The 13,265-nt window shown below is 38.2% G+C and overlaps 1 protein-coding gene and 1 pseudogene across 1 annotated transcript in view; one reads left to right on the top strand and one right to left on the bottom strand.

Moving 5' to 3' along the window:
- The window catches only part of SERPINA6 (serpin family A member 6), a 45,404-nt gene that overhangs the window by 30,728 nt on the left and 1,411 nt on the right, over positions 1-13,265 (bottom strand). The window lies entirely within an intron of this gene.
- Positions 8,830-9,814, top strand: LOC138159715 (uncharacterized; annotated as a pseudogene).

Genomic DNA, 13,265 nt, shown 5'->3' with positions numbered 1-13,265 from the left:
AACATCTGTGCTTTAGCTACTAGGGGCCAGTAGTTCACCACTTCTGCTGGAGTGAGGAAAAGGAGGCCATACACTGTACTGAAGAAAGAGGGAAAAAAGGGACAAAGTCATTCCCTTTTTAGGTCCATTGAATCAACAGTTCTTCCTATTCGATGCTCAAAAGATGTTTCATCTTCTCAAAGGGAAAATCCTTCGTCATCACCTACACATTGCATTATTTTCTCCCAAAGAGTGTCTCTTAGTATTTTATTGATGAAAAGAACTAGAATACTGAATACTCATCACAAGAAAACCTGATGTTATGCACAAGATGTTATATGTAAAAATCATCCATAAGTAAAATATGTTGTTTTAAAATATAGCTAGGTAGGGGTGGCCAGGTAGCACAGTGAGTAGGAGCACTGGCCCCAGTGTTGGGATGACCTGGGATCGAATCCAGGCACAGACACTTAGCACCAACCCAGAAACACCTGGCCGTGTAACCTTGAGCAAGTTACTTAACCCCAATTGCTTAGGGGCGGCCAGGTGGCTCAATGAGTAAGAGCACCTGCTCCAGTGTCGGGATGACCTGGGGATCGAATCTGGGCTCAGATACTTAGCACCACACCCAGAAATAACTGGCCATGTAATCTTGAGCAAGTTACTTAACCTCAATTGCTTAAAAAAAATAGCTAGGTGGTACAGTAGATAAAGTGATGAACTTATAGTCAAGAAAACCTGAGTTCAAATCCCAACTGAGACACTTACTAGCTGTGTGACTCTGGGCAACTCACTTAATCTCTCTTAGCCTCAATTTCCTAATCTGTAAAACGGGGATAATAATAGCACCTTCCTCCCAGTGTGGTTGTGAGGACCAAATAATATAACATATGTAAAGCACTTTGCAAACTTTAAAGTGTTATTGACTAGATAGTATTATTGTTGTCATAATTACTATTATCAATGAGGTGGTCCTAATTTTTTTTACTATTGTCTAAAAAGTCACATGTACCTCTTTCTTTTTAAGAATTTCACACTGATCTATCTATGCACTGGTGGCCCCTTATGTCTTTCCAGGAGACAAGATGAAATTTGAGATAAGATGAGATAAAATGAGATTTTTGGCATGAAGGAGCTTCTCTTCTGTTTCTCTGGCAACTCTGGGGGCACCTCCTGAACATCAGTCTGCGCGCAGGGCTAATTCCTTCAGCACCGGACTGGCTGCTGGAATCAGTGATCAAGCTCAGCACAGATATTTTTTCTGCTTCATCATCCTCTGCCATGGATGTTCACCCGTGAACTGCATTTACCTTCAGGGCGGTCTTTTTGCTTATGCTCTCGCCTGTAGTTGCACAGCCAGTGGTTTTTCGAAACGGGACTTGACTGGAAGGTCAAGTCTCTGTTACATCAAGCTACCTTATTAAAATCAGACACAACTGAACAAAACAACACATGCCAGAAACTATGTTAAGTATTTTACAAACTTCTCTTTTGATTCTCAATCAACCCTGAGAGATCGTGCTATTTTTTTTTGGCCTTTTTTTTTGAGAGGGGAAGGCAGGGCGATTGGGGGTAAGTGACTTGTCCAAGGTCACACAGCTAGTGAGTGTGTCATGTGTCTGAGGCCAGATTTGAACTCAGGTCCTCCTGACTCCAGGGTCGGTGCTCTATTCACTGCACCACCTAGCTGCCCCAAGATAATGCTATTTTTATCCCCATTTTACCTATGAGGAAACTAAGGCAAACAGAGGCTAAATAACTTGTCTCTAAATAATATTACTTCAAGGTAATCAAAGTAAATCAGTGTTACTTGGAAACTGAATACTTGAGTAGAATACAATTGTTGTTATTTGTTGTTTGTCCTTTATTCTCGAAGAGAACTATGACATAAAGGAGGTGATGTCATGACAAGCAAGTGAACTGGATTAAGTGAGGGAGAGCTGTGCAAAGTCACCAGCCTCACCTTCTGCCCCAGAGCCCTTTGGATCCAGTGGCCCAGGAGACATCAGCACAACTGGAGATGGCCCCTGATGTACTAGAAGACCTCGGTCTTTTAAAGCTAAGATCTTTAGCAGGTCTGTTTGACTGAAGCAAAGACCATTCAGTAATTAAGGATAGGTTAAAAAAATGAGGCAAAGAAGGGCCTCTTTAACTTAGTCCAAAAAAAAAAAAATCAGACTGGAAGGGGAAGATCCTCAGGATTTCTAGCCAAAACAGAAAAAATTCCTGGGGCGGCTAGGTGGCGCAGTGAATAGAGCACCGGCCCTGGAGTCAGGAGGACCTGAGTTCAAATCCGACCTCAGACACTTGACACACTTACTAGCCATGTGACTTTGGGCAAGTCACTTTACCCCAAATGCCCTCCAAAAAGCAAAAAAATAAATAAACAAATAAATTCCTATTTACATCCATGCTGAGTTAATCAGGGCCCAAAGAGAATACAATTACACACTGACTGGTCTACACCACGCTAGAGCAGGGGTTCTTGATCTTATTTTGTGTCATGACTTCCTTTGGCAAGCTAGTAAAGCCTATGGATCTCTTTTCAGAATAATGTTAAATGCATAAAAATGTACAGGATTGCAAAGGAAACCAATTATGTTGAAATAGTTACCATTTTTAAAAAAAAGTTCACAGACCCCACATTAAGAATCCCTGCACTAGAGCAATGTTCATTATATCGGATTGCTTCCAATAACTGCAATACAAGAAACCTAGGTAGAAAAATCTATTATGATTATTTGGATTATTATTATCAGGGTTGGAGAATGAGCTGGGGAAGTACAAATTCCCCACTGTATACATGAGCCTAAGGGTTACAAATGTAAAAAGTATGCATTCTACCATCTTACCTGCCAACTTTTCTTTCTTCTTGAGTTCCCATTCAGTTCTGAATATTCTATGCTTTATGTTCTAACAGCCTATGTTTTATGTTATTAGTTACCTTGCAATCCTAGCATTCTGTATTTCATGACTCTGATTTTTAACAATTGAATTACGTACATCATATATACAACCATGAGAAGCACTGTTGTCCTTTCTAAGGTTTGCATTCTGCGACTGAAAAAGCAATAATCAGAAAAGAAAGTGGAATGGCTTTGAAATGATCATGGAAGTAAATGAGGAAATAGGATGTGACTTGCAAAGATTCAATCCAACCTCAACATTTCCAAAAACATATCAAGAAACTGCATGAAGCAAATTTCCCTATATCTGAAATCAGGGCTTTAGACAGAGATAACTGTAAGTGCAAAGTCAGAAGGCCAAAGACACAAAGGACTCTGTCCTCTGTTAGACAACCTGGAGAACCTCCCTACCACATTTCACTTTCATGTCCTCTCCCATTCCACTCCTTGTTTGTGAAATATTTGAGAGATCCCACAGAAAAGGCTGGAAGAGTCAGGTCCTGGCATGCTGCCCATGATATCTGCAACAGCCTTATTTTTGGCTATCCACCCCCTCCCAGCAGCCTTTGGAATACCTGGTGGGCTCTAACAAAAAAAAAGTGACCCACACAGAAGCATATCTATCTATCTATCTACATATATAGATATATATAGATAGATCTATATCTATGTATATATATCTGCTTAGTTTTTTTTTTAAGTTATCAAAGGTTTTGGATTTTTAAAATTATATCCAGAATTTGAGTCATTCTAATTACCACTGCAATCAAATATTTATGCTTAGACACCAAGTACGCTGTAAGTAAAATTGAACCAATAAACATAATACTCTATAATGATCAGATTGTCTGTAGAAAATCTGTCACATAATACTGGGTTTCAAATTAGAAGTCTTCAAACTTAAGCTATAATATTATATTTTTTCAGTTTCATTAAGATGCAGCTTTTAAAACCTTGCTTCTGTGATAAATTAACCTTAAATTATAAACACAAAGCATCACATTGCAAATATTGTTTTGCTGAAGAGGTACTTGTTGAAAATTAAATGCTAAAAACATCCAAACTGCTAAAAATTCTGACCTTTCAAAACATTGCTTCTGTAGAGCAACATTTTGAAAACCAATATTTGTCTTTTAAATTCTCAAAAAAATTTCTGTGCTGACAGAAGCAATAATGTGTAAACTCAGTCAGGCAATCCTCGACCCAGAGTTGACCACAAGGAGGGCAATTTAGCCACTTACAGACCATTTTGCTAAGAAATCAACTCTCACCAATTCCCTTCATTCCCCATCTCCCAACTCCAACACTCACCCCCCTGTATGTCACAATATCCTTTGATCTAGCAATACCACTATTAGGTCTACATCCCAAAGAGATTTAAAAAGGGGGGGAGGACCCATATGTACAAAAATATTTATAGCACCTATTTTGTGGTGACAAAGAGCTGGAAATTGAGGGGATGCCCATCAATTGGGGAATGGCTGAACGAGTTATGGTATATGAATGTAATAGAATACTATCATGCTATAAGAAATGAGGAGCAGATGGGTTTCAGAAAAACCTGGAAAGACTTACATGAACTGATGCTGAGTGAAGTGAGCAGAACCAGGAGAACATTGTACATAAGAACAGCAACATTGTGTAATTGATCAGCTACAACAGACTTAGCTCTTCTCAGTAATGATTCAAGACAATTCCAAAAGGCTCATGATGGAAAATCCTATTTTGCATGATCCTTTGCAGATCAAAGTGTATTATTTTCACTTTTTTTCAGGGTTTTTCCCCTTTGTTCTGTTTCTTCTTTCACAACATGACTAATGTGGAAATATGTTTAACATGATTTCAGATGTATAACCTACATCAGATTGCTTGCTGTCTTAGGGAGGAAGGAGGGAAAAAAATTTGGAACTCAAAATTTTATAAAAAATGAATGTTGAAAACTATCTTTACATGTAATTAGAAAAAATAAAATAGTATTTAGAAAAAGATTGGGATGTAAAAACAAGAGATATCAATAAAAATTTTGATTTAATCTTTTTTTTTAAGTGTCCAGCACAGATCTTCTAGTGACACCCCTTCCCTGCAACAGTGGTACCAGGACTAAACATGGATTCCACCATGCCCTGCCCTGGGTCTTCCATGGCTCCTACTTGCTCTCCCACACAACTGGAAACTATTTCCCTATCCACTGCCCCCAGGTGGGCTCAGAAGATAACGGTTTTGTATTCTATCCTTACTGATTCCCTTTTTAATCCTTACCCAAACTTTTACAAATCTTGTTTTCTCTCCTTTTGGACTGCACTCCACACAAACCAGATAACTTCGTTTCCTACTCACTGAAAAGACTAAAGCCTAAAAGATGCATTATCTCCAATTTGATGAGGTGTTTGGTGCCACAATGGATAGAGGGCTAGGCTTGGAGTCAGGATGACACGAGTTTAAATTTGGCCTAAGACACTGATCAACTAGGTGAGTTATTTAGCCTCTCTTTTCCTTTGTTTCCTCATAGGTAAAATGGGAATAATAATAGTACTACCTCTCAAGGTTGTTGTGAGGATCAAAAGAGATAATGTTTGTAAAAATACTTAGCATAGTATCTGGCATTGTGGTTGGTCAGTTGTTCCAGCTCTACGTGAACTCATGGACCATACTGTCTGTATATTTCTTGGCAAAGATACCAGAGTAGCTTGCCATTTCCTTCTCTAGTGAATTAAGGCAAAAAGAGATTAAGTGACTTGCCCAGGATGACACAGCTAGTAAGTGTCTGAGGCCACATTTGAATTCAGGTCTTCCTGACTCCAGGCCCAGCACTCTATCCACTGAGCCACCTAGCTGCCTCCTGTCCTGTGTGTAGTAGGTTCTTAATAACTGCTTGTTCTCTTCCTGCCCCTTCCCTAATCATCTGTTTATTGAAACCTTGTGGGAGGGTAATGAGGTCCCCTCATTGTAACCTTACAAGAAGAGCTTGGATGACCAGTTTTGGAATATATCATAGTCAAGATTCCTCTTCAGTTATGGGTGGGAATGGGTGATCATGGAGGTCCCATCCAACTTCCACTTGATCCAAAACCTACTTCTAGAAGTCCTACCTTTTCATGCATCTTCAGTCAACCCCCTCTCCACAAGTTCCTTCTCATATGTCCACAAGTATGGTCAGGTGTTCCCATCTGTTACACAAACAAAAGATCTTCCTTTGATTCTTTTACTCCATCCAACTCTCTTTCCACCCATTATTACATTTGGGGGGTGGGGGTGGGGAATGTTTTCTGTTTCTGTTAACTCCATAGATTTGTCTCTTCCTTTTTTTACAAGGGGCCTTACTGTTTTCAATGAAGGTTAAGTCCCTCTACCAATGCAGGTTGGCAACTGCATTGGAACTCATAGTCTTAAAGAGTTTCCTTGGCCACTCAGATGTTACAGTGACTTGCCTAGGATCAGAAATACCTGTGATCCAGCAATAACTGTGATCCAAGGATCACAGCTACTATATGTCAGAAGTTGGACTTGAACCTATATCTTTCTGACGATAAGACTAGGCTTTAATCCACTATATACACTGCCACTCATATTTCCAACATGGCAGCTAGGTGACATAGTGGATAGATACTGGACCTGGAGTCAAGAAGACCTAAGTTTAAATCTTGCCTCAGATATGTCCTAGCTGTGTAAGTCACTTTGTGGCTTTGGCAAGTCACTTAATCTCAATTTCCTCAACTTAGAAATGGGTAGAAATGTATAATAATAACACTTACCTTCCAGAGTTGTTGTGAAGGTAAAATATTTGTAAAGCACTTAGCACAGTAGGTATTATACAAATGCTAGCACTTATTATCATTTACATATATGAAGGGTTTACTAAATGTTGCTAGATTGGATAGGTATCTGTGGATGTGCCATGTCCTATTCTAAGCTCTAAAATTCACAGGGTTCTGGACTGAGTCTGATTTTACTTTGCATCTCCCCCTCCCCCTTCCCAACACCTTGCCTAACACAGCACTCTTTATATGTAGGTGCTTAAATATTGCCTCAGTGTTTGTTTTAAAAGCAAACAAACAAACAAACCATGACAGAACAGTGTGCCAGCTCAGGAACAGACAGCTGGTCATTTTTTTTATTTTTTATTTTTTGATTTTTGGAGGGCAATTGGGGTTGACTCGCCCAAGGTCACATGGCTAGTTTTTGTGTTAAGTGTCTGAGGCCAGATTTGAACTCAGGTCCTCCTGACTCCAGGGCCAGTGCTCTATTCACTGTGCCACCTGGCCATCCCCTAGTCATTTTTTAAAAAACATTTTCATTTAAAGTTTTGAGTTTCAAATTCTATTCTTCCCTCCCTCTGTCCTTCCCCTTCCCCCTCCCTGAGATGGTAAGCAATAAGATGTTATACACGTGCAATTATGTTAAACATTTCCTTATTAGGCATTTTGTATAAGAAGATTTGAATAAAAGAAAAAATAAAAGAAAGCAAAAAATAGCATGCTTCAGTCTTTACTCAATCAATATCAGTTCTTTCTCTGGAGGCAGATAGTATGCTTCATCATTAATACTTTGGGATTGTCTTGGATCATTATATTGCTGAGAATAGCTAAGTCATTCACAATTCTTCATCAAACAATATTGCTGTTACTGTGTACAACATTCTCTTGGTTCTGTTCATTTCACTATGCATCAATTCATGTCTTTCCAGGCTTTTCTGAAATCAGCCTGTTTGTCATTTCTTATAGCACAGTATTATTCCATTATAATCATATGCCACAGCTTGTTTAGTCATTTCCCAATTGATAGGCATCCCTTTGATTTCCAATTCTTAGCCACCACAAAAAGGGGAACTGGTAGTTTTTTAGCATAATAATGACATAGGTAAAAATTAGATGTGTTATTTGTGGGTATAATGGAAACAATACCAAACTTAGGGAGGAATCTAGTACAGCCTATACCATTTATTTGCTAGCTGACCTTGGCCAAATCAAGAGGAAAGGGAAATCCTTTTTGTGCCTTTTTTCTTATTTTTAAAGTCAGGAAGACTCATCTTTATGGGCAAGTTACTTAACCCTGTTTGCCTCAATATCTCATCTGTAAAATGAGCTGGAGAAGGAAATGGCAAACCAGTCCAGTATCTTTGCTAAGAAAATCCCAAATGGGGGGACAAATGAAATGACTGAACATGCCCATATCACAGGTTAGTATTGAGGATACCACATTAGAATACATTTAAATTTCTCTGCAATTGTAAAGTGCTATACACAAGGGATTCATCATAGGGGATTGGAATGCTAAAATAGGCAGTCAAAGGATAATTGAAATAATAGGCAAGGTCAGCCTTTGAGTATAAAATGAAGCAGGGCAGAGACTAATAGAGTTTTGTCAAAATAACTTACAGGTCATAGCAAACACTCTTTTTCAACAATCCAAAAGTGACTCTACACATGGACATCACCAAATGGTCAATATAGAAATAAGATCAATTATATACTTTGCAGCCAAAAGTGGAGACACTCTATACAGTCAGTTAGAACAAGACCTGTAGCTGACTGTGGCTCAGGTTTATATCGTTTCTTATTGCTGAATTTATACTTGAAGAAAGTGGGGGAAAACATCAGACTATATAGGTATGACCTGAATAACATCTCTTATGAATATGAAGTGGAAGTGATTGGGATTTAAGGGATTAATTCGATCCAGAAGAGAAAATAGCTGAAGAACTATGGCCAGAGATTCATAAAACTATATAGGAGGCAGCCATAAAAAAAATCCCAAAGAAAAAGAAGAGCAAGAAAACAAAATGACTTTCTGATGAGACTTTACAAATAGTTAGGAAAGAAGGAAAGGGAAAAGGAAAGGAGAAAGGGAAAATTATACTCAACTGAATGCAAAATTCCAGAGAATAGCAAAGAGAGAAAAGGTTTTCTTAAATAAGCAATACAAAGAAATAAAAGAAAACAATAGAATGGGAAAGACAACAAATCTCTTCAGGAAAATCAGAGCTATCAAGGGAATATTTCATGTAAAAATGGACATGATAAAAGACAAAATTGATAGGGACTTAAGAGAAGTTGAAGAGATTAAGAAGTGGCAAGAATACACAGAAGAACAATACAAGAAACATCTTAACATCACTGATAACCCCAGTGGTGTGGTTACTGACCTGCAGTCATATATCCTGGACAGTAAAGTCAAGTAGGCCTTAGGAAGCATTGCTAACAATAAGTCTAGTGAAAGTAAAGGAATTCCAGCTGAACTATTTAAAATCCTAAAAGAGGATGCTATAAAAGTGTTGGACTCAATATGCCAGCAAATTTGGAAAACTCAATAGTGGCAACTGGATTGGAAAAATTCAGTTTATGTTCCAATCCTAAAGAAGGGCAATGCCAAGGAATGTTCAAATTACCAAACAATTGTGCTCATTTTATATGCCAATAAGGTTATGCTTAAGATTCTTAAGCAAGCTAGGCTTCAGCAATATATGAACTGAAAATTACCTATTTTCAAAGAAGCAGAGGAAAGAGAGACCAAATTGCCAACATTCACTGGATTATTAAGAAAGCAAGGGAGTTCCAGAAATACATTTCCTTCTGCTTCATTGACTACACTAAAGCCTTTGACTGTGTAGATCACAACAATTTTTTCCCAGTCATCAAAGAGATGGGAGTACCAGATCATTTTATTTATCTCTTGAGGAACTTGTATGTGAGTCAAGAAGCAACAGAACTGAATATGGGAAAACTGCTTGGTTCAAGACTGGGGAAGGAGTATGACAAGAATGTATATTGTCATTTCATTTATTTAACTTATATACACAGTACATCATGCAAAATGTCAGGTTAGATAATCAAAAGCTAGAGTTGAGGTTGCTAGGAGAAATACCAACAGTCTCAGAGATGCAGATGATACCACTCTGACGGCAGAAAGTTAAGAATTAAGAAGTTTCTTATGAGGATGAAAGAGGAGAGTGTAAAAGTTGGCTTGAAGCTTAACATTATAAAAAACTAAGATCATGGCATCTGATGCTGGCAAATAGAGGGAGAACAAATGGAAGCAGGGTCATATTTTACACTCTTGGGCTTAAAGATCATTGCAGATGGTGACTGAAGCCAAGAAATTAAAAGACACTTGCTCCTTGGAAAGAAAGTTATGGCAAATGTGGATAGCTTATTAAAAAGCAGAGACATCACCTTGCCTACAAAGGTCCATATAGTCAAAGCTTTGGTTTTTCCAGTACTAAAGTGTGGCTGTGAGAGTTGGACTTTAAGGAAAGCTAAATTCTGTGGAATCAATGTTTTTTGAATTGTGGTGCTGGAGAAGACTTTTGAGCGTTCCTTGGAGAGCTAGAAGATCAAATCAATACTTAAAGAAATTAACTCTGACTATTGATTGGAAGGAAAAATACTGACGTTGAAGCTTAAATACTTTGGCCACATAATGAGAAGGCAGGAGTCATTGGAAAAGACTCTGCTGCTGGGACAGATTGAAGGCAAAAAGAGAAGGGAATAGCAAGATGGGATGGATAGATAGTGTCATGGAAGTAACAGAAATTAGCTTGGACAGACTTTATGAAATGTTGGGGACAGAAGGGTCTGGCATGTGATGGTCCATAGTGTCGTGAAGAGTTGAATATGACTGAATGACTGAACAACAACAATATGTAGTTAAATTATTATTATTATTGACATTCATCAATTCCATTTCACTAAGTACATATTCTTTTCTTTTTCAGCAAAACACCTTGAAAAAAGCTGTTTACATTCCTGTGTCCATTTCCTTTCTTCTCACTCTCTTCCTAACCAACAACCAATGGGTTTCTGACCTCATCCCTCAACTGAAACTATCCTCTCTAAAGTCACCAGTCTTAGAAACTTGCCTAGGTCACTACCATGTTAAATGATTTACCCCAAGGGCACAGAACCAGGATGAGATAGAGGTCTTTTTAACACAGGTCTTTCTGACTTAGAGACCAGGTTCTTTTTTTTTTTTTTTGGAGGGGAGAAAGAAAGGTAATTGGGGTTAAGTGATTTGCCCAAGGTCACAGGGCTAGTAAGGAGACCAGGGTTCTTAACTCTGTTTTGTTTCATAGACTCCTCTGGCAGTCTAGTGAAATGCATGGGTGTTTTCTCAGAATGTTTCTAAAAGACCCCAAATAAAATATAGAGAATTACAAAGGAAATCAACTGCTATTTAAACAAACACAAAAGTTCATGGATCACAGGTTAAAAACCCTTCCTTGTACACCCCCCCCCCCCCCCAACACACACGCACTGCTCTGGAGATTGATAAAATCTTTAAAAGGGGCATCAATAAGATAATTTTAATTGCACAGAAGAAAATAAAAGAAGTATAGAAGACAAAACAAATAGGGTAATTTTGTTACTATCTTGTTAAAATTTAATATCATATGTATTTCTTTTTTAAAACTGTTATAGAAGTTTAAAGGTTATACAATCATGTTTTGCATTCTTTGTATTTTGAAATGAATGTGTTTATTAGTAATTTTTACATTCATAATGAAAAAAAGAAAATTTTAAATAAAGAAAAAATTTGATTCTTTTCTTATCTGTTCCCCTGGTAGTGGCTCAAAGTACCTGTTGCCTTATGATGTTAGTTGGCTACTTAGAAGTGCTGTCTCTGCATTGAGACTATAAGCTTGAGACCAAAATCTGTCTTAATATTTCTTTTTATCTCCTAGGCATTGAAAATGTTTAATAAAGGGCAGCCAGGAAGCACAGCAAGTAAGAGCACCGGCTCCAGTGTCAGGATGACCTGGGGATCAAATCTGGGCTCCGATACTTAGCACCATACCCAGAAATAACTGGCCGTGTTACTTAACCCCAATTGCTTTAAAAAAAAAAAAGAAAGAAAATGTTTAATAAATGCCAGAGAATGATAATAGTACTTATATCGCCCTTACTATGTGCCAGGCACTGTGCTGAATACTCTACAAATATCTGCTCACTTAATCCTCATAAAACAACCCTGGGAGGTAAGTTCTATTACTTTCCTCATTTTAAAGATGAGAAAACGGAATCAAACAGAGGCTAAGTGACTTGTCCAGAGTCACACCGCTAGAAAATGACTGAGGTTGGATTCAAACTCAAGTTTTCCTAACCCTAGGCCCTGCCCTCTATTGTGCCACCTAGTAGGAAGATAGAAATCTACCTAACTATAGGGCTGCTTCCCTCACAACAGCCCTATGAGGTAGGCATTACAAATATAACTATACACATTTTTTAGATGAATAAAGTGAGGCTCATAAAGTTGATGTGGCCAGTTCATAGATAGAAAATAATAGCCAGAATATGAAGTCAGGTCTTCTGATTCTTAGTCCAGGGCCCAGTGTTCTCCCTCACATTGATAGTCATGAGGAAGAAGTTTAGTTGCTTTTCCATTTTTAAAACTGGATCCTTAGCCTTGACTCAGTGCATATCATGGTGCCACTATCCACACATACCCCTAGGTGGATCAGTGGAAGGCAGCCAGTGGGTCGAGAGCCATTACAGACATTGCATAAGCCAGCATCGCGTCAGCCTTGTTAACATTAACTCATCTCTGGCACCAAATGAACAACAGTTGTCACAGCTGCTTTTCTAATGAAACCCACTTTGACCTTTTCATTAGCTCAACTTTCCCTGTCCTTCACTCAGACCAAGACTTGGGCCTGCTATGTACTCAACAAAAGTATTTGACAGCCCCTCTAACTCATATGGATAGGAGAGGAAAGAAATAAATGCATGTGAATGTTTAGACAATAGTAAAAAAAAAGTTAGAACAACCTAGTGGATAATAGTAATCATGACAACAACAATATCTAGCTAACAGCACTTTAAGATTTGCAAAGTGCTTTACATACGTTATATCATTCAGTCCTCACAACCACACTGGGAGGAAAGTGCTACCCCATTTTACAGATGAGGAAAATGAGGCTAAGAGAAATTAAATGAGTGTCTGAGTTGGGATTTGAACTCAAGTCTTCCTGACTCTAAGTTTATCACTTTATCTACTGCCCCACCTAGCTATTTTTTATAACAATGTATCTTATCTATATTATATAGATGATTTCTATATACCACTTCTTAATCATAATCATTCCTCCTGATGAGTATTCAATATCCTAGTTTTTTTGCAACAATAAAATACCAAGAGGCACTCTTTAAAAGAAATCAATGCAATGTCAAGGATATGTGTAGGTCATGCTGAAGGATTTTACCTTTGAGGAACTGAAACATTTCCCTTCTGAGGACCGAATAGGAAAAACTGCTGATTTAGTGGACCTAAGAAGGGAATGACTTTGTCCCTTTTTTTGTCTCCCTTCAATACAATGTACGGCTTTCTTTTCCTTACTCTTGCAGAAGTGGTGAACTACTGGCCCCTAGTAGCTAAAGCACAGATGTT

Source organism: Petaurus breviceps, unplaced genomic scaffold, assembly GCF_028583685.1.
Source record: "Petaurus breviceps papuanus isolate PSGF00001 unplaced genomic scaffold, PetGlider_PUasm1.0 177, whole genome shotgun sequence".
Lineage (NCBI taxonomy): Eukaryota > Metazoa > Chordata > Mammalia > Diprotodontia > Petauridae > Petaurus > Petaurus breviceps.
This window is presented reverse-complemented; position numbering and strand designations above follow the sequence as displayed.